General features: G+C 37.7%; 1 protein-coding gene across 1 annotated transcript in view; it reads left to right on the top strand.

Annotated features, from left to right (window-relative positions):
* Positions 1-21,462, top strand: part of DDX10 (DEAD-box helicase 10) — a 253,550-nt gene that overhangs the window by 185,369 nt on the left and 46,719 nt on the right. The window lies entirely within an intron of this gene.

Here is a 21,462-nt window from a genome sequence, read left to right as displayed (position 1 = left end):
AGGTTTTCTAGAAGAAAGTGTGTGAAGATTGCTGTATCTCACCCTGGAGTCATTAAGCACTTATGTAAAAGATTACTAACATGTTGTTACAGGTTGAGCCTGTGCGCTAATATTTTATTTTATCGAGATCAGTTACTTCTACTTTATATTCCACCCAATATGGTGTACTACTCCCGGTACATTGGTGTAGAGTGTGAGATTCACAGCCATGCACTCAGGAATTATAAACCTTCAAATAAGGTGATACAGCTGGAGTTAAATTTTTAACTGGCGGGTGACTTTGGAGTCTGGAGGCCTCTCTTCAGCTTGTTGCTCTCTTCCACAACTTATTTGTGAGTCTCTGGATCATGTCTGGTCAGTGGGCTTATATGGGGCCAAAGGCACACTGTGGGTGTGATTGCCATGCTCCCGGGAGAACAGATAGCTGGGAGGGGGTAGGTTGCCCATCATCAATGCCGTTAGATTTCAGTCACAAACCCCGCATACCTGAGTTTTTCAGATTCACTCATTTGGTGATAGCCTATGTATGCATAGTAGTGATTGAGTTCTGGAGGTGGAAACACATTCTTGCAAGTTTTTGTAAATCTAAAATTATTATAAAATAAAAACTTTCTTGTAAAACAGGCCCAGAATACCACTCTGCCACCCCCTAGCCCAATAAGCTGCAATTTTGAACCAAATTAGCAGCATTTCAGGCATGGGCTTTTTAAAAAAATCGAGATATCTTTGGTTTGTACTTTTAGGGGGCACAGTGCTTCTACAGCATCCCTACTGCCAGAGTACTGATATTTCTCCACCACAGCTTAGAAGATTCTTTCAACCATATTAACTTCCTCCCACCGCTGTCACTCCCCTGCACTCTGATAATCTTAAATATGTGGTCAGGTTTCAGGATTTGTTTTCATGGGCCATTGTTTTTCCTTGCTTTGTTTCTTTATTGATGTGTGTCTTTACATTACTTATTTGACTTATTTGGTCTGACCTCCTCTACTTCCATGGAGAGAGAGAGAGAGAGAGAGAGAGAGAGAGAGAGAGAGAAGGAATGATAGTTTCTTTTCCCATCTTTTCCCACTTACCTGTTGTTGGGTACTTAAGCTGTTTCCAGAACTTGGCTATTGTAGAGAGATGAACATAGGTGTGCACATACTTTTTTGTATTATTGTTTTTGTGTTCCTTGGGAGCATGAACCTTCTAACTAGACTACTAGTTTCCGTTCTCTTACCCTCTCTCCAACCCCTGTTTATTGTTAGTATAGTAACCAGATTGAGTTGTTGAAATTAAGTCACATTAGCTTCCCTTTCTGCCCAGAACCCAGTCATCAATGGGTTCCACTAGCTTATTTATAGTGAAAACTAAAGAATCCTTTGGAAGTTACCTATCTCTGAGCTGCCCATCTGTTCTTTCCTCCTGCCATTCTCCAGATAACATTAGGCTCTCCTGATCATTCCTCAAATAATGTGAAGTCTATTCTATCCTTCTTCCTAGATAGCTAGGTGACTTCCTTACTCTTCTTTGCTTACTCTGCACGGTGACTCTTATTTTTCTCCATAGCACTTGCATTTATTTATTTAAATAAGTGCTAGTTGGTTGTCACTTGTTTTATTCTTATAAGAACGTGAATTCCATAGCAGGTTTATCACTAGTAACTGGACAGATACCCAGCAAACAGTAGGCCCTTAATATTTAATGGTGAGTGAATGAATGAAGCAGTGACATTTCTGAGGTGTGATATAGCTGAATTATAGGGTGCTGTTAATTGGAAGGCACCTTAAGCACCTCTTTGAGGGTCATTTCAGGATATGAACAGTAAAACAAAAGAGAGAGGGATTGAAATAAGTGTCAGTGAGCCCAAACAAGAAATTATTAAGTACAGGCAATCTCTTAATTATGCACCTTCTGTTTCCAATTTTAGTTTAAGCTGGGGCTTAAATTCTCTCTCTCTCTCTCTCTCTCTCTCTCTCTCTCTCTCTCTCTCATAAGCTTTATTCATTGTGATCTATTTCCATTAGTACAAAGTGACCATATAAACTATCATGTAGACGGGAGACTTGGGAGACTAAGTGGGTGCAGTTAATTTGATACCAGGACTGCCAACCTTTGGCAAATCTAAACCCTTTGGTCATCCTAATTATACCTGAAACATATGTGTGTATATATTTTATATATATATATATATGTATATGTATGGTGTGTGTGTGTGTATGTGTGTGTGCGCACACACGTGCGCATGCCTGAATCAGAGATCCTATCCTGATATTACTGTTGATAGAAAATATGAGTCAGGATGTAAAGCCCCATTTGATGTCATCTACCCCCTTTCCTTTCCAGTAGACTCTAAATGTCACTCTTAACACCAGGAGTGGGGGTGGAATATTTTCCCTCCACAGTTGTAGGATTTAGAATAAATTAAAGCTTTCCTTCCATATGTCCATCCACATATCCATGCCCTAACTTCTCCTTACTAGGACCAAGAATTTAAAAGACCAAGAATCTTAAAAGTTGAGCTTTGATAATGCAAGGATTTCTTCTTGTTTGTGTCTAAAGAAGTTTCAGTACAGTACTAAGAAAACTTAAAAGTTAACAAATGATTTCACAAATAGTAGTGATTTACCAAAATGACATCCATTGCAACATTCTGAATTTGCCCTGTGATTTAACGATTTTGCAGTTATCTTGATTCTTTTGTACAATATGTTCTTGAAAATTCATTTTGTCAAATGTTCCTGTGAATAACAAACACTGTTACAATGTTATATAAATAAGATAAATCACAAATTTATAAAAGAGATTGATAACTAATTGCAATCAATTCAACTTAATTTTACATAATTGATTTTCCATTAAGGGTTTATTTGCAATGAACATCTTTTAAGATTACTGTGGTTTATTTTAGTGTCTGTAAAATAAGTGGTTTCTTTCCTACGTTCATCTCTTTCATAGAAAAGCAAATTGGTATGAGCATAAGATACTTGGGAAAACATTTTTTATTCCCTTAAAATTAGCACTTATGTAAGTTAGCGTAGGGGTTAGAGAAATGGGGGTGTAGCCTATAAAAAGTATTAGAGTTGCACAAAACCAGTGGTACTGTGAGATTGTATTCTCCCCAGGCTTATAAAAGCTCCTTCTTCTTTTTAAATATATATATATATATATTTTTGGTTTGGGGTCACACCCATTAGTCTTACGGATCACTCCTGGCAGTGCTAAAGGACTATGTCGGGTACCGGTAATCGAACCTTCGTTAAACCATGCAAGACAAGCACTCTGCACACTGAGCCTTTTTTTCCCAGTGTTTAGACAGTTATGGTTTACAAAACAAATCTGCTTTAACAGCGAAAAGATGAGAGTCCATTTTGGTTGATTGTGCTAGCCTTTTCATTGATTTCTGTTTTCCTGCTCTTATTATTATTTGGCATATAGAATACGCCACGGGGAGCTTGCCAGGCTCTGCCGTGCGGGCAGGAGACTCTCGGTAGCTTGCCAGGTTCTCTGAGAGGGACGGAGGAATCGAACCGGGGTCACTCACAATGGAGACGTTACTGATGCCCTCTCGAGCAAATGGATGAACAACGGGAGGACAGTGCTACAGTGCAGTGCTATTATTCTTTTTTTTTTAATGAATTATCGTGAGCTACATTTACAGACTTACAAACTTGCATGATTACATTTCAGTCATACAGTGTTTGAGTACCTGTCCCTCTACCCATGCCCTTTCTCCATCACCAATGTTTCCAGTATCCCTCCTGCCACCCCCTTCCTCCCCGCCTCCCCCGCCCCATTCTGCCTCTGTGGCAGGCACATTCCCTCTTACTCTCTCTCCTTCTGGGTCTTATGATCTGCAATACAGGTACTAAGAGGCCATCATGTTTGGTCCAGAGTCTACTTTCAGCACACATCTCCCATCCCGAGCAAGTCCTCCAACCATCATTTACTTAGTGGTCCCTTCTCTATTCCAGCTGCCTTTTCCCCCAGCACATGAGATCGGCTTCTGAGCTGTGGAGCCACCATCCTGGCCCTTATCTCTACTATCCTTAGGTGTTTGTCTCATATTATGTTACTTTATATTCCACGGATGAGTGCCTTTCATTCTATGTCTGTCCCTCTCTTTCTGACTCATTTCAATTAGCATGATACTCTCCATGTCTATCTGCTTATATGCAAATTTCATAATTTCATCTTTTCTAACTTTCTGCTCTTATTGTCTTTTTTAGGAATACTTTTAAGTTAATTGTACACAGTGTTATTTGATAAATTGTGTATTAAAATTTGTAGAAATACTTGATAATATTTCCCTTTCATATTTTTTGTTTCATAGAGAGAAATATATATATTTATATTTAAATATATATTTTATATATGAATATATATATTTATATATCTTGAAGAGCCCAGCAAGCTACTGAGAGTATCCTGCCTGCAGAGCCTAGCAAGCTCCCCGTGGCGTATTTGATATATCAAAAACAGTAACGGTAACAGGTCTCATTCCCCTGACCCTGAAAGAGCCTCCAGTCATTGGGAAAGATGAGTAAGGAGAGGCTTCTAGAATCTTAGGGCTGGGAGGAATAGAGACATTACTGATGCCCACTCGAGTAAATCTACGAACAGTGGGATGACAGTGATACAGTAACAGTAATTTTTTTTGTTTTATTTTGGCGGCCACACCCAGGGTGCTCAGGGCTTACCTCTAGCTCTGTAGTCAGGGATCATTCCTGGCAGGCTCAGGGACCCATAATGGTGCCAAGGATCAAACCTGGGCTGGCTGCATGCAAGTGAAATGCCCACCTGCAGTACTATTACTGTTTACCCCACCCCCACCTTCATGTTGTTTTATTTAAAAAGTTTCCTTGTTTACCTCAAAGATATTGATGCTAATTTCTCCTGTCACTTGCTCTGTTCACTCATTTATCTTTTTTTTTTTTTACAGTTGTTTATTAGTGAATCACCTCACCTTGAGGTAGAGATACAGACTTACAAACTTTCATGCTTGCTTTTCAGTCATACAATGGTCGAGTACCTATCCCTCCTCCAGGTGCCCATTTTCCACCACCAATGGTCCCAGCATCTATCCCACCACCCCCATCCTGTCTCCTCCACCCACCCCGCCTCTGTGGCAGGGCATTCCCTTTTGCTCTCACTCTCTCTCCTTTTGGGTGTTGCGGTTTGCAGTAGAGATACTGAGTGGCCGTCATGTTTGGTCTGTAGTCTACTTTCAGCCTCATCTCCCATCCTGAGCAGACCCTCCTAGCACCCTTTACTTGGTGGTCCCTTCGCTATCTGAGCTGCCTTTTCTCCCAGCATGTGAGGCTGGCTTCTAAGCTGTGGAGTAATCCTCCTGGTACTTATCTCTACTGTTCTTGGGTGTTAGTCTCCCATTCTGTTATTTTATATTCCATAAATAAGTACAATCTTTCTATGTCTGTCCCTCTCTTACTGACTCATTTCATTTAACATGATACTTTCCATGTTGATTCATCTGTATGCAAATTTCATGGCTTCATCTTTTCTAACAGCTGCATAATATTCCATTGTGTAGATGTACCAGAGTTTCTTTAACCAGTCATCTGTTCTCGGGCACTTGGTTTTTTTTTTCAGATTCTGGTTTTTGTAACAGTGCTGCAATGGCCATATAAGTGCAAATGCCATTTCAACTATACTTTTTTGCATCTCCGGGATATATTCCCAGAAGTGGTATTGCTGGGTCAAATGGGAGCTCAATTTTTAATTTTTTTAGAAGCGTTCATACTGTTTTTCAGAAGGGCTGAACCAGTTGGCATTCCCACCAGTAGTGAAGGAGAGTCCCTTTCTCCCCATATCCGCACAACACCGGTTGCTTTTGTTCTGATGTGGGCCAGTGTCTGTGGTGTGAGATGGTATCTCATTTTTGTTTTGATCTGCATCTCCCTGATGATTAGTGATGAGAACATTTTTTCATGTGTCTTTTGGCCATTAGGATTTCTTCTTTGAGAAAATTTCGGTTCATTTCATTGCCCCTAACTCATTTATCTTTATCTCTTAATTCTATTTGTCTCTTTGAATCAGTAGAACAGGGTCTGGGTGAGTCAGTATGGTAGCATATGTAGAATTGTGGCACTTTTTTTTTTTTTAACAGGGGTGGTAAAGTAGTGTGGTAAAGAGGGCTGGGCCTGGAATCAAAATGTGGGGTTGAATTCTTTAGCAACTTGCCCTTAGAATACTTTACCCATTTCTAAAATGAACACTAATAGTACGCATTTCACAGTACCATTTGGAAGATTGATGATATAATGATTGTTAAACACCACAGCTAAAGTTAAGCAACAATTAAAAGATGATTCTTGAGTTTCGAAGAGGTTTAGGTAAAATAATGTTGTGAATTTCAAGGAAAATCCTTAACTCGAGAAAAATCTTAAAATTTCTCTGAAGATGTCACTTAGAGTGACTAAAAGTATTAGGTATACTTGACTGTGTGCTGTTCTCAACAAACCTTTGACATGTGGTATCGTGCCCCAAGTTTGCACATGGGTTCTTGGAATTTTAGGTTGGATCTTTTATTTATTTGCTTATTTGTATGTTTGTTTATGGTTTGGGGGGAACCACGCCTTGTTGTACTCCAGTGCATTTTGCGGAATGGGGGAGGGCAGAAAGTAAATAGCTCCAGTGGTACTGGGGTGGGTGGTACACAGAGTGCTGAGATTGAAACCAGGGATCTTGGCATCAAAGTATGTGTTCTTGCTCGTTGAGCTATTTCCCCTGCTGTGGGCTAAATATTTAAAATTTACTTGTTTGGCATATTTTCACTGATAAAAGCAGCAGTTTTATGTGAATTTAGAATTCAGAATTAGTAACTTAATTCTGAATTGACATCTTTGAGATCCCTGTTCTGATCCATTGTATATTGATTTTTTGAATCTTAGAATACTCACATATTTCTTGTACTTATTCCTACTGTCACCATGTAGTTGTTTCTTATTTATCGGAGGAGGAATTAGAAGGTCAGGGAGGTTGAATTGACTAAAATTGCATAGTTACATGCAGCTATGTCCTCATACATTGCATCTGTGGACACAGAGATGTACATCAGAGCGTGAGTGAGAGCCCTGAGCTTGGCTGACAAAGTAGTTCAGAAGGAAACCTTTGCCTTTGGAGTCATTCAGACTTGGAATAAAACCCTATCTCATTGTTTAGTAGGTATGTGATCATGAGCAGGTTTTTAAAACCCTGAACCCAACATTTCTCATATGTGTAATGGAGCTGTGTAAACTTAAACCCTTGGGTTACTGAGAGAGAAATAAGATGACATTTGTGAAGTATCTGTTAATGTTTAGCATCCAAAAAGCTATTGTGCAAATTAGTTTATGTTACTCTTCTTCAGAAGAAAGAATATCCTTCCCCATTTTTAATTGTGTAAAGTTACAGCAAAGGCTATTTTATGGACATTAAGTTATGACATTTGATTACAAAACTGTAACATTTCAATTATAGTTATAACTCCAGGCAGCAGTGGATCTATTTAAACAACAACAACATCATCTCGGAAAGTCCCCTTTGTTAAAAAGTGATTCTTGGTCCAGCAATGACAATTCCAGTAGACCCCTTGTTTTCTTAGATTCTTTGAAGGGTGAGCCATTAGCATAAAGATCAAAAAGGTAACGCTTCTTGTGTTGCCTTCAGAAACCGTTGATGTATTCTGTTACATTACAAATTTTGATACATTTTCAGGATTGCTTTTTCTTCCCCCAAAATTCAAAGAAAATCTTGCCCAGACTGGAGGGGGAGATAGGTCAAAGGACTGGAGCACAGTCTGTGCGTGTGGGAGACTTGCGTTTGATCCCCAGGACAACACAGTCCCAGAACACTGCTGGGAGTCACCCTAAACATGGGAACTGTGAGTGGTCCCAGAGCACTGCCAGGTTGTGGCCCCCAAACCTAAAAAAATAAAACCAGCTACCCACCATTGTGAAGAGCATAAGTGATTTCAGGCTGCCTTTTGACTATTTTTATGTACTAGATCAACTTTTGAAAAGAACGTTCTTAGATTAAAGCATGGTACATACTTGAATATAAATAATTTATGTGGTACATGCTTGAATATAAAAAATTTATGTAGTTGCTTTATTTCTGTGATTCTTTGAAAGTCATCAGCACCATTTGTCTTCTTTCTATGATCTAGATTTCCTAAGGGAAAAATACCTATTAAGTTATGGATATTTATAGTTCTTCACATTTATGTAACACGTTTGGAAGTAGCACAGGTGGAATTTCATTATAGTGACCTGATGAGATTTTAGAAGTATTATATGTTAGATCCAAAGTTCGAAGCCTGTTTAGATGGTATTAAAAAAAGCTTCAGTGGATTTCTAAAGTATCTCAATAATGCAGATTTGTCTTCAGTATGTATTGTGTTACCAGAAACTGGTGGGGCGGGGGGAGACTATGGATTGTGGGATTGAAGGAGTGAGGAGCGCCTTGTGATGGTAGATCAACTTTGTCCATCTTCATCATGTGTAAGGTATACGTTTGGTCATCTAGACTCATGACGTAGCTAAACATTGCCATGGGAGTTCTGTGGATTCTTCAACTCTTCAAGAAAATTGTCTTGATTTAAAAGTAGGAAGACAGTTCCCATTTGATTTGCTGTTTGCTGTCACTGTCTAAGTTTGGCAGGGTTTATCTGATAACTTGAAGTGAAATAGTCCAGGCTATAGAAATAAATTTCACACCCAGAAAGCTTATTAAGGCACAGCCAGATGAGTCAGACTAATTTTTCTTCTTTTTTTATCTTCTGTTTTTACCCTGGCGATTTCTTTCATTCCTTCCGTCCTTCCCCCCTTTTCCATCTTTCCTCTCTTCCACTTACTTCCTTTACTTAAGAAGCAGGAGCATATTTAATGGAAGACTATCTATCTTCTGCTTTTAATTTGAAAAACATTTCCAATACACAAAATCACGTTATACTACCTTTAAATCCATACATTAAATATCGAATAGATTAAAAGCAAAAGGTGAAATGCGCAGAAAAATGTTTTGTTATAGGAGAAAAATTGAGATTCACCAAAACATCTTTTTATAAAGAACAAGTTATCTGAGTGAACTTAGATTGCATGTCAAAAGTTTTATATTAATTACTTTATGGGTATAGTTGTATATAGTATAATATTGCTAAAAATAAGTTAACATACTCTTTTTAATTTCTCTTTTTCAAATTTTTCTCTTGGCCAGCTACTATTCCTTTACTGATATTCTCTTTTCTTACTTTCTTCTCCTAATATCAGTTTCCACTTCTTTTAGAATTAAAAAAATTTTTTTTATAATAGCTCATCAATTCATATGACAAAGCTTCCTCTAAGGGCTTTTTTTTTTTTGTCGTTTGTTTCTGATAAAGATATTTATTCAACTTAAAATTACAGTGAGATTCTCTGCATTAAGGACTCTTGGGTTTCTTCCAGGATGATGAGTACATGCTTACTCTTTTTATTCGTAGGTGGTCAGCATCATGTTGTAGTACAGAGTTTTTGGACATTGCTGGCAAACACGCACTCCACTGCATGCCACGCCCCTGCCTTAGCCCATCTCAATTTTGCTATTGGCCAGGTTTGCGAACTTCGGCCAATTGTTTACCTTCATGAAACTTTAGTTTTCTGACCTCTAAAGTGAAAAGATACTTCAGATGGAAATATTTTCACTATTGTTACCCCTTCCTGCAAGTTTCATATTGGGCATTAATTGGAATGAAGTCTTGATAATTAATACTTTCCTGTCGGAGTTTTCTAACCTATCTGATTATTGAGTTTAAATTAATTTGCAGCATTCTTCTAAAGGCAAACACATCCCCTCCTACTTAGTTTTTTCCTATCCTGTTTTCCTCTAGGAACATTTAACTTATAGTCTAGTTTAGGTTTCTCCTCAGATTTCTATGAGGAATTCATCTTCATAAAAAGTAATGAAATCTTCCTGAAGTAATAATATCTGCATTGCTTCTCCTGATGAAAGACCATGAACTAAGAATTGCAGTAGACTTTTAAAGTAGGAGCACACATTTGGCTTAATTGTTTTGATACAGAAACATGCTGAAATGAAGAAAAATCAAATGAAAATCTCTTTCACTTTTTTAATAGAATGCCAGTGGACAGACAGTAACATACTACTTGTTAATAACAGAAAATAAGAATAGATTTGCCTCCTGTTGGGGTCATGCTGACATGGGACATCAACTTTGCCTTGTCATTGTATCCCTGATTTTAGGGCAACCAGGTCAAAACAAATCACAGCTTCTGTCTTTTTTCAGGACCAGGTCTTCATGCGTGTGACTGAATACTTATCCAACTTTAATCTGTTCAAAACATATGTGCCAGTAGTTGAAGAGCATTTCTTGATTTGTAGATCTTTTAATAGCAACGTGAAAGATAATATTTCACAAGATATTTATTAGGAAGCTGTTAGAGGTCAGGCTACCCTCACAAAATCCTGCAGTGTGTGGGTTAGGGGAGGGGGCCTCAGTGTGAGTGAAGTGGAAAGAAAAGATGTTTTCTGATATGTTTTCCTCCTTATATTAGAACAGCAAACCTTCTAGATTAGATTAGAGCCTCATCCATTAAAGACTCAACCTCCAATAGCCTAAGTCAGAGTTAGGGCTTTAAGATACGAATTTCAAGAAAGGGAATGTGTTTTATCCATAGCAGACCTCACCTCAGTCATCAAGGGACTTACTTTAATGTGTATTCCAAAATTATGAACAAATTGGCAGAGCGTACTCTAGTAAGATTATAATTGTGTCATTGTATCTAGATAGCGAAAAATTAATAGGCTTTGCTAAGAACCTGGAAAATACAGGTGTTCTAGGAAGTAGAACTATACTCCAGGAAGAATTGTACTTAGTAGTGAACCTGGAAGAGTTTTTAGCAGGAAGGTGACATAATCTATTTGTATTTCAGAGAGAGAGAGAGAGAGCGAGCACTGGTCATCTGGTCCAGATTCCAGACAGATGTACACCTCCCTAATTCTTTTTAATCAGAGCTGATCCCCAGAGATTATTCTAGCTGTGTTTCTGGGAAGAGCACTGTTCTACTATGCTATTTCAGAGTGTTTTCTAATATTGACCTTGCGTATTCCTTATGTAACACGAAGCATTTTTGCATTGTTTTCTTTGACCTGAAAAACATTTTTATCACGAGTAGTATATTTATAGACTCCTATACATCTTTACTTTATCAGAAGTAAACTACATGCATTAAACGTCTAAAATGTCCCCTTAATCATTTTGAAAACACTCTTACTTTCCCAGTGTGCCACCTGCGTTATGAGCACAGAATTTTGCACTCTCGCAGAGGATTCAGAATTCAGGATTGCCTTGAAGAGAGTTTTGTGAACAATTTAACTGGGCCTCAGAGGTCTCTTCTCCCCTCTCCTGCACAATGTGGGGTGGGGCTGTTAGCTGCCATGGCCACTTTTCCACAGGAGATTTGGACGTGGGGGCTTTTTGTTTTTAAAATAGATCATTTTGGTCACATGAAATAAAGATTAAAAACCATGTGATTGTGCTGGCAGTTCCGGTATCTGAGGGGAAAGAATTTGGGGGAATACATCTACTAAAACGGCACTAATAGAAATACGTCCTGTAGGCTTGTGTGACTAACAGAGAGGAGAAAAGACTTCAGAAGACTTAAACTAGAGGTCTATATTAAGGTGAATTTTTAGATAATCCTGGTAGATTCTTTTAATATAGGACAGAAATATTTGGGTCTAACCCATTGTCCGAAGGAATTAGGTTAAACAGTGTTTTTCTGTTCTTGTTTGTTTTCCTGTTCACACCTAATGCAAGTGGTTCAAACCACTGGGTTAGACACTTGGAAATGACTCACAATGAAAGCTGCAGCATTTCTGGATATTTTAAGTGAAGAACTTAGTTTCTGGGGGAAAAAGATTAATAAATAGATGCTTTCTAAAGAGTCCTGTAAATTCTAAACTTGCACGATATTTAAAAGAAGTACACATATACGGAAAATCTTTTTTGTTTTATGGTAAGGGGAAGGAATTTTTGTGGAATGGGGGAAAGATTATGTTCTTGGAACAAAACTAAATTATTAGCTCTTGTTTCAGTATTTCATTTCACTTGTTATGCAGGTTTAAGAATTTTTTTTATTGATTACTTTCGAATATTGTCTCTAGCTTGCCATTAATTGCAAACAAGTAAGAACTACTCGCAGATTGTTTTCTAACGCTTGCATGTTAGAAACAATGATTGTATAGGTTACTTTTAGATATAGTAGATATGGATAACAGTCATTAATTTAACTCTCAGGAGATAACTCAAAACCATCAAATCCTTCCTCCCTTAAATATGTTGAAAGTTTCCATCTACTCCAGTTGAAGTTTTCTTTTGCTTCTAATGGTACTATTACTTTTGAAATAGCTCCCAATCGCCTGCATAATTTACAAGGTGCACAGTATGTGTGCAGTGTAATATAAATGATTCCTTTTGAAATTGTGCACTCATTCATGGATGCCAACTCCTAGTCTTTGTGTAGTATTGTGAAGTTATTATTGCTTTTTTTTTTTTAATTGATCTTCCCTTTGCTTTTTTGGTTGTTGTTGTTATGACTGAGGTTTGCAATGCTTGCCAGGGGTTGTACTCATAAGGCAATGGTGTTGGAATTATGGTCGGCATGTGGGATGGTGCCAGGATGGAAGTTATGGTCTCATGCGTCTGCAAGGGGTATTCTCTACCACTGAACTATCTCGGAGCCCCTTAAAGGTTATATTACCCAAGTGCCCCTCTTTTTATGTTGCTCTACTAAGAATTTTCACATTTCCTTTTTGCTTATTAAGGTTCTTATAGCTATAGCCCTCATTAAGAATTTCCACTTTACCTTTCCCTCTCTGTCTTACCAACATTAGAATTTCTTTTTTTTTTTTCTCAACATTTTAGACCCTGAAGTCTTTTCACAGACCTATGTGGTCTGGAAAGACCTTGCTTCACAAATATTCTGTCCCATTATGTCTATTTAAAAAATACAAAGCATACCACAGCGGTAGGGCATTTGCCTTGTGCACAGCCAACCTGGCTGAGCCGGGTTCAATTCCTCCACCCCTCTCGGAGAGCCCGGCAAGCTACCGAGAGTATCTCGCCCGCACGGCAGAGCCTGGCAAGCTACCCGTGACATATTCGATATGCCAAACACAGTAACAGGTCTCACGGTGGAGATATTACTGGGTCCGCTTGAGCAAATGATGAACAACGGGAGGACCGTGACTGTGATAATGTATAATATATACACATGTCTTTCACTGTCACTGCCCTCCCATTGTTCATTGATTTGCTCGAGCGGGCCCAGTAACGTCTCCATCAAGAGACTTGTTAACTGTGTTTGGCATATCGAATACGTCACAGGTAGCTTGCCAGGCTTTGCCAGGTGGGCTAGATACTGCCAGGATCTCCGAGAGGTGTGGAGGAATCGAACTTGGGTCGGCCATGTTGGCCGCTTGCAAGGCATATGCCTTACCCGCTGTGCTATCGCTCCAGCCCATACACATGTCTGTATAATACATATTATATATATAATTTCTACAATGATATGGATCACTGGAGAATCATTTCTCCAAACTGTATGGGATCCTGGGCCTCATTTTGACAGGAGAGGAAGCAGATTTAAAGAAATGAAGTCACTTACATCTTGTTAACAGATCTTGAAAGCTGCGATTTCGACTTCAGTTTGCCTAATTTCAGAACTTCAAAAATATTTGATTGGTACTTAACCCTGACTACATAATAGTTTATATTTAGCATTATTTGGTGTTATACTTTTTTTCTGGGTTGTAACAAAATGTGGTCTAAGACAGTCCCCAAGCAAAATGCTTTCTATTTCATATCTTTTACCCATACTTTCCTGCTTTCTCTTTTAGGCCTCAGGAATATTTCTTCCTTCTTGCTCAGTGCTTATCTTCTTCTCACTTCAAGCCACTTCTCTTTCCCCTCTGTCCTCCTCTCCCCCCTCCTCTTTTCTTCTTCTCCTTCTCTTCTCTCTCCTCTGTGTATGTGTATTTGCATAGTGCTTTATGATAAGCGATGCATCTTAATAAGTCTGTGTAGAGTTGCCAGATATTTCAAGGACAAAACATTAGGAGATTCACTAACACATAGTTGATTCCTTTAGTCTTAAAGCAAATTGATTTTTATTAGCTATTTTCCTCTGTTTACTTCGTGAGCATCATGAGGGTTGCTTAACTGTTGTGAGAGAAGGAAAGCTAAAGACTTCCCACCCTCCCTAAACTATAACATAATCATCCAAATTTCTTCTATGCCCTGATTTCTTTAATTAAAGGTAAAAAAGGTAAAGGCCCTCCCATTGATCGTCGATTTGCTGGAGCGGGCCCAGTAACGTCTCCATTGGAGACTTTGTTGTTACTGTGTCTGGCATATCGAATACTCTTGGTAGCTTGCCGGGCTCTCCGAGAGGGGTGGAGGAATCGAACTCGGGTCGGCCATGTTGGCCGCTTGTAAGGCGAACGCCCTACCGCTGTGCTATCGCTCCAGCCCAGATTTCTTTACTATGAAGCAGTACTTATGCAAAACCTGCCCCTTCTCCTTTTAAAACTTCTGGGAGGAGGCAGTAATACTCCCTTGCCTTGTACTAATTCTGAAAGTTATCCAATGTAACAGTCTCAAGGTCCTTTCATGTTCTAGTTCTGAATCTCACCCCAAAATGGAGCTATAAAAGAGCAAGTCCCTAATCTATTTGAACTCAGGTGAAATAAGGAATATAGTGGTTTATTATATGTCTCTTGAAGTCTTGTACTCGATTCCCCATTATGGTGAAATATATATTTAAAGCCGATCACTTTACTTTGACATTCATAATGCTAGCATCTGTAATCCTTTCTTGTGGAGATAATGCAGTAATTTGAAACACACTCTTAAACCATTTTGTATTTAGAGAGTAAAATATGTTGCTTTCAATGACGGATGGGGATCAGATTTTCAGCTTATTTGTCTTTTAACTTTTAGTTTCCACTTCTCTTACTACTTTAAGAAATTACAGAAAATGTCTTGTAATACTGCATGCACAGAAACATTCTTATAAGAGGATTCAGTACAGTAGAAGGGAATGAACTGTGCTTCCTCCTGGTTTGGGGCCAGTGATATGACCTTGAACCAACCATCTAAGACTCTGAATCTTCAGTATTTCCTCATTTATTTTTAAAAGTTACTTTCCAGTATAAAATTCTATTATAATGTTTTCTCTCTGTATTCATTCCTCTTTGTTCCTCTCATCACTTTTTGATAGTTACAATAAAAATCCTTTAAAAACGATTTTAAAAGAGCTTGGGTATCATAAAATTTTTTGTTTGTTTTACATGCTCTTTGTTTAAAAAATACTTTGTACTAATTTCCATTAAAAGTCAAGTGAGCTCAGCAACTTGCTCATTGTGTTGGTCAGAATGTCAATAAACTACTTAAAGATACACTTTTCCCTACATCCTGTCTATGGGACTCATAAGAACAACGATCATCAGGCATCACTCTCTATGTAATATTACTAATTATGAGATGTACAGGAAAATAGTTTTTTATTTTAACCTTCAGGTCATTCTATAGTGGACTAAAAATCAAAACTTGGTGTATGCATTGTCTTCTTTATTTTCAGGTCAAGTAATATATTCAGTTGGAGGGTAATCTCCCACAAATAATTTTGTTATCTTTTATCTCTGTACTTATATATGCAAGTCACATCATATTGAGGCTTGCTTTACTTTGAATGGTGTATTCTAGAAGATTGTGACTGAAGAAACAACAGAATCTGGGATGTTTCCCAACTCTATAGTAGGGGGCTGCATGAAGTGATCTTGAGGAAGATTCCTATTTCATACTCAGAGCTGATCTAATAAATTATCTTAAGAAACAACCACAGTTGCTAACATTAATTTTTTTAGGGGGAGGAGATTGGGGTTATATCCAGGAGTGCTCAGGGGTTGCTCGTGGTGGTATTTAGGACCTTTTGCAGAACCTGGGATCAAACTAGGATTGGCTGTATACAAGGCAAGCATTTAATCCCTGTACCATTTTTGAGCACTTCATAATGTGCAACCTGATGAGGCAGATTTTCCCGTCTCACTGTCTCATTTAAAGATAAGAAACCAGGGGACAGAGTAAAAGTACAGTGTGTGAGGCACTTGCCTTGCATGCAGCTGACCTGAGTTCTATCCCTGGCATCCCATATGGTCCCCTGAGTACAGAACCAATAATAAGCCATGAACACAGCCAGGTGTGTCCCCAAAACAAAAAATAACAGATAAAGTCACATGGAGCTTGAAATAATTACCTTGATTTATTCTAGAGGAAAACTACTCTTCCTCTTCCTCCTTCTCCTCTTCCACTTCCTCCTCCTTTTCCTCTTCTCTCTTTCCTTTTTTTTTTCTTCCTCCTTCCTCTTTTTCCCCTGTTTCTGGACCACACTCAGCGTTGCTCAGGGATCACTCTTGACAGGCTTAGGGGACCATATGGGATGCTGGGAATTGGACCTGGGTCAGCTGCATGCAGTGCAAGGCAAGGACCCTTCTCGCTGTGCTATAGATCTGACCCCAGAATAATTAGCTTTATACTGCATTGTGGACCTGTTATTTATTCAACCTACAGCCGCACATTCCCACCATCTGCCACAAAACTTTATGACTTCAAGCTCAAACACCCCAGGGTTCTGTGATTTTCTAATATAGAAGTGTCCATCTTAAACAACATTTGGAGTCTCAACATACTGCCTATGTCAGTTGCTGCATATTCTTAAGCGATTTTTCTGCCACTCGTAGTTTGTCACTGATTTTTTTTTTTTTGGTGATCTTTGCTGTTGTTTCTAAAAGCTTTTTATAGTTATGTTCATAATGCTCCTAATGAGACCTTATAATAATATAGATGAGAAAGGAGATTTGGCATGTATTATGTGGTAAAGAAGCAAAATCAAATCTAGCACTCATTTTCTGACTCTTGAGTTTTTTGGGGTTTTTTGGGTAATCTATACATATGCTGATTGTTTTTAGATGTGCATGCATACACACAGACACACACACACACACACAATCACTAAAAGAATCTAACTACACTGCAGAACATTATCAAATCCAGGAGAATATCTTATATCAACTGTACTTTCCCTTGTTACCATGAGTAAATGACCCAGCTCAAGTTCAAGGTCGACCTCTCTACCGTCTCTGGATTCCATTCTTGCCCTTCTCTTCAGGAATTTGACTATCATCTCATGTTCTTCATTAGTATCCATTTCTACCTCCTTACTAGATTTTTTTTTTATTTGTTTTGTGGCCACACCTCAAAGTGCTCAGGGATTACTCCTGACTCTGCTCAGGAATCACACCTGTCAGACTTGGTCGACTAAATAGGGTGTCAGGGGTTGAACCTAAGTCAGCTGCATTGTAGGACAAATGCCCTACCAGTTGTACTATCTCTCCAGGGCCCTTGCTAGATTATTCTTTCTAGTATGTGAACATGTCATATCTCGTCATAAAGGGGAAATTCCTTTCTGGATTTCACATTGTTCTTCAGTTTTGTCACACTTAAAATTTTCCTTTCTGTCCTTCTGTTATCACTTCCTCATATATTTTCTTTTCAGGTTATTCTGAGTGCTATAATTTCTACTTTACTAAGACGTTTCTTTTCAAACATCAGTAAATTTCCATCTTATTAAATGGCCAGTTCCCAAGCCTTTGTCACATGGACCTTTGAGCACTTAACCCAATTGTTCTTTCTCTCCTTCTAAAACATTTTATTATTATTATTAGTGAAATACCATGAGGTACAGTTGTAGATTTACAAACTTTCGTGCTTGGGTTTCAGTTATACAATGATCGAGTACCCATCCCTCCACCAGTGCCCATTCTCTACCACCAGTGATTCCAGTAGTCCTCCCCCAACCCCCCCATCCTCCCACCTCGCCCTGCCTTTGTGGCAGGGCATTCCCTTTTGCTCTCTCTTTCCTTTAGGGTGTTGTGGTTTGCAGTAGAGGTATTGAGTGGCCATCATGTTTGGTGTATAATCTACTTTCAGCACGCATTTCAGATCCCAAGCGAATCCTCCAAACATCCTTTACTTGGTGTTCCCTTCTCTCTGAACTGCCTTTTCCCCCAGCATGTTCCAAGCCGTGGAGCAGACCTCCTGGTACCTATCTCAACTATTCTTGGGTGTTCGTCTCCCATTCTGTTACTTTATATTCCCCAGATGAGTGCAGTCTTTCTATGTCTGTTCCTCTGTTTCTGGCTCATTTCACTTAGCATAATACTTTCCATGTAGAACCACTTGTATGTAAATTTCATGACTTTATCTTTTTCTAACAGCTGCATAGTATTCCATTGTGTAGTTGTACCAAAGTTTCTTTAACCAGTCATCTGTTCTCGGGCACTCGGGTTTTTTTCAAATTTTGGCTATTGTGAACAGTGCAGCAATGAACATAGAAGTGAAGATGTCATTTTGACTGTACTTTTTTGCCTCTCCAGGATATATTCTCAGGAGTGGTATTGCTGGGTCAAATGGGAGCTCAGTTTCTAATTTTTTGAGAATTGTTCATCCAAAAATGTCTGAAACATTTTTTTTAAATGATGTAGTTTTTATTGAAAGAAATTTAGAGAGATGTAAAGAGAAAAACAGAGAAAGAGATATATGTTCAAGAGATATCACATCAAGGGATTTTCCTGAGTGGAAAAAGCCTGAAACCTTTTTATATTGTTGTTTTTGGGCCACACCCAGCTGTGCTCAAAGCTTATTCCTGGCTTTGTGCTCAGGGTGGTGCTCAAGAGACCATAGGGTCGTATAGGGTACCAGGGATCAAAACCTTACAAAGAGCTATACTATCACTCCTACCCCTGAAACCTCTTTTCATGAATCTTTCAGAACATCAAATTCTTACTGTCTCCTTGTGAATTTCTGTCTTCTACGAACTTTTACTTCTGGACTTTTAATTGTTGGAATGCTTCTGATTTAGTCTTTAGACTTTTCTTCTGTTTTCATCCCAGATGACCTCGTTCATTCTTACCACTTTAAATATCTTGCCAGGGTTGGTGAATCCTAAATTTATGTCTTTAACCTTGACCTTCTGAGCCCTTGTTTCATATATTTAACTGACTATACAGTACTTTCCCTTGGGTAGAAATCATACATTTTCAACTTGTCATAGCTGAAGAAATTTTTACAAATCTGTTTCTATTTCTGATGAATCTATAGTTATGCGTTGTCTTTCCCATATAACATCAGCACTTAATGTTTTAATTTTGCTTATTAAAATCCAGGCTATTTTGAAATGACTATTGAATTTTACTATGAAAAATCCACCCTCATCAGATACTTATAAAATTGCTCTCTTTTTTTGATATCTAAAAATAAAAGTGGCAACATGATATAAGACACCAGAAATGAAGCAATTTTTATTTATTTGAAATGAGGTAAGTAAAAATTAAAAGGTGGTAGTTTAGAGAAATGTTTTCTGAAACAGATTTTTTTTTTTCAGTTGCTTAGACAGGTTATTAATGTGATCTTTCCTTGAATCTCTATACTTGTTCTCTTGTTACTACTACTATTTACCAGAAAACATTATTCTGATGGCCTTTTAACACTAATCTCTGTAGATGAAAATGTATTCAATACACTGAACATTTGAAGGTTGCATGCTTTATTGACACAGTTTTAGCTTATTGAAACATTTTCACTATTGTCTTCTGAATTAAGTTCTTGTCAACTTCCTGCCTCCTATCACTGAATGTGTTACTCTTGGAAAGTGTCATAGGAATCACTAGATGTGGAACGGTTAACTTGTTTATTTATTTCCTGTACTTGTGGGAATACCTGGAAATTAGCAAATTTCAATTTTTATAGGTAAATAAAAGGTTCATTTCTTTTCTACCTTACTATAATGCAGGCCATGTGGGTATCCTATAACATACTGCTTTCTTTACCCATTACAATAGTCAGGCTGTTAATCCTCAAAGAATTAAATGCTCTCTAGTATAAAGTATTTACTTCCCAAGCAGAAAAATATGAAAGTATTTCTTAAAATATTAGCATATTTCTTCTCCATTTTTAAATTTAAAAATTATTTATGTTTTTTAAATTATTTTTTATTTGAATCACAGTGAAGTAGCATATTTTTTTCATGCCTGTGTAGCAAATTAGTGCTTTAGAAAAAGTAGTTTTTATTTTTGTTTCATTCTAGTTTTGTCATAGTTTATTTTTTTTCCTAAGAAAAAATGTGGTACAGCAAATTTAAATGACTTCTGAACAGATCACTAGAGTAAATTCTGAATGCAGAGAATAAACTCTGAAATACCCTGGAAATCATAATCTACTAAAGACATTGGTTAGAAATATGTTAAATTTTACTTTCATTTTCTATGTAAAAAATGATGCTTGGTTTTTATAGCCTTTTTGATAAGAGATGTTGGATGTTGCTTTATTTGATAAAGTGTTCTTAATGTTTATAAGCTTTGTTTATTAAAATTAGGTACCTCATGGGTTTTAAGTCTCAGCCGGAGGACAGTGGCTAGAATTAATTTAAAAGCATCAGTTGTTTTATTTTGTATAGAGTGTGGCCCATGAAAATCGTCTCTGATTTATAGTATTGTAAGTCCTGGTGCCTCAATAAAACTGGTTGAGAAAAGGAAAACTGAAAGAAAAATAAAATAAAATAAGAAAAATTTAAAAAGTGAGCAAGAGAATTTAGATTTTTGAGTGGGACTGCAATTTGTGTTAATTAAACTGCATTCAAATGTGAGCCACTGATGGTATGCTCTGATATAAACGTGCAAGTCTGAGAACTTCCCAAATTCCTATTATATTTTAGTAAATAAAATAAAAATCATCTCTGGAATGTCAAGCATATATGGGGAGACATGAATTGATGCCTTCAAACACCAAGCATGATCTCAGTGACTTTAAAATATTTATATATATATTCAAGATACATATCTCTACCCTCAGCATGGTAGTTTATGTTGGCTAAAGAAACCACTGAACTCATTTCTTTATCTAAAACCCCAGTAATATTTAAGTAAAATGCACTTTCTTCTAGTTCGAAAATTCATGCACCATTTTGCTTCCTATTGTCAAATATGCTTCCTACCAAATATTTTTATTTATTTATTTATTTATTTATTTTGGTTCACACCTAGCAATGGTCAGGGGTTACTCCTGGCTCTCCACTCAGGAGTTACTCCTGGTAGTGCTGGGGGACCATATGGGATGTCAGGTAAATAAATTGAACCTAGATTTGCGTGTGCAAAGCAAATCCTTACCCACTGTACTATCAGTCTAGCCCTAGTTATTACCAAATCTTGGCTTTTTCTGAATATGTGCTGGGTACCTAAAGTCTGCGTACACAGATTTTTGAAAAACTGAACAGCTGTGCCTTTACTCTTTTTTTTTTTTTATGTAGGAGTACTGCTATTTATTCAGCCACTGATTAGCTGATTGAATTGTGCATGAACTCCACCTTA

This window comes from Sorex fumeus, unplaced genomic scaffold (assembly GCF_029834395.1).
Source record: "Sorex fumeus unplaced genomic scaffold, SorFum_2.1 ptg000169l, whole genome shotgun sequence".
Taxonomy (NCBI): domain Eukaryota; kingdom Metazoa; phylum Chordata; class Mammalia; order Eulipotyphla; family Soricidae; genus Sorex; species Sorex fumeus.
The sequence above is the reverse complement of the archived record's forward strand: the minus strand, read 5'-3'. Positions and strand labels throughout refer to the sequence as shown.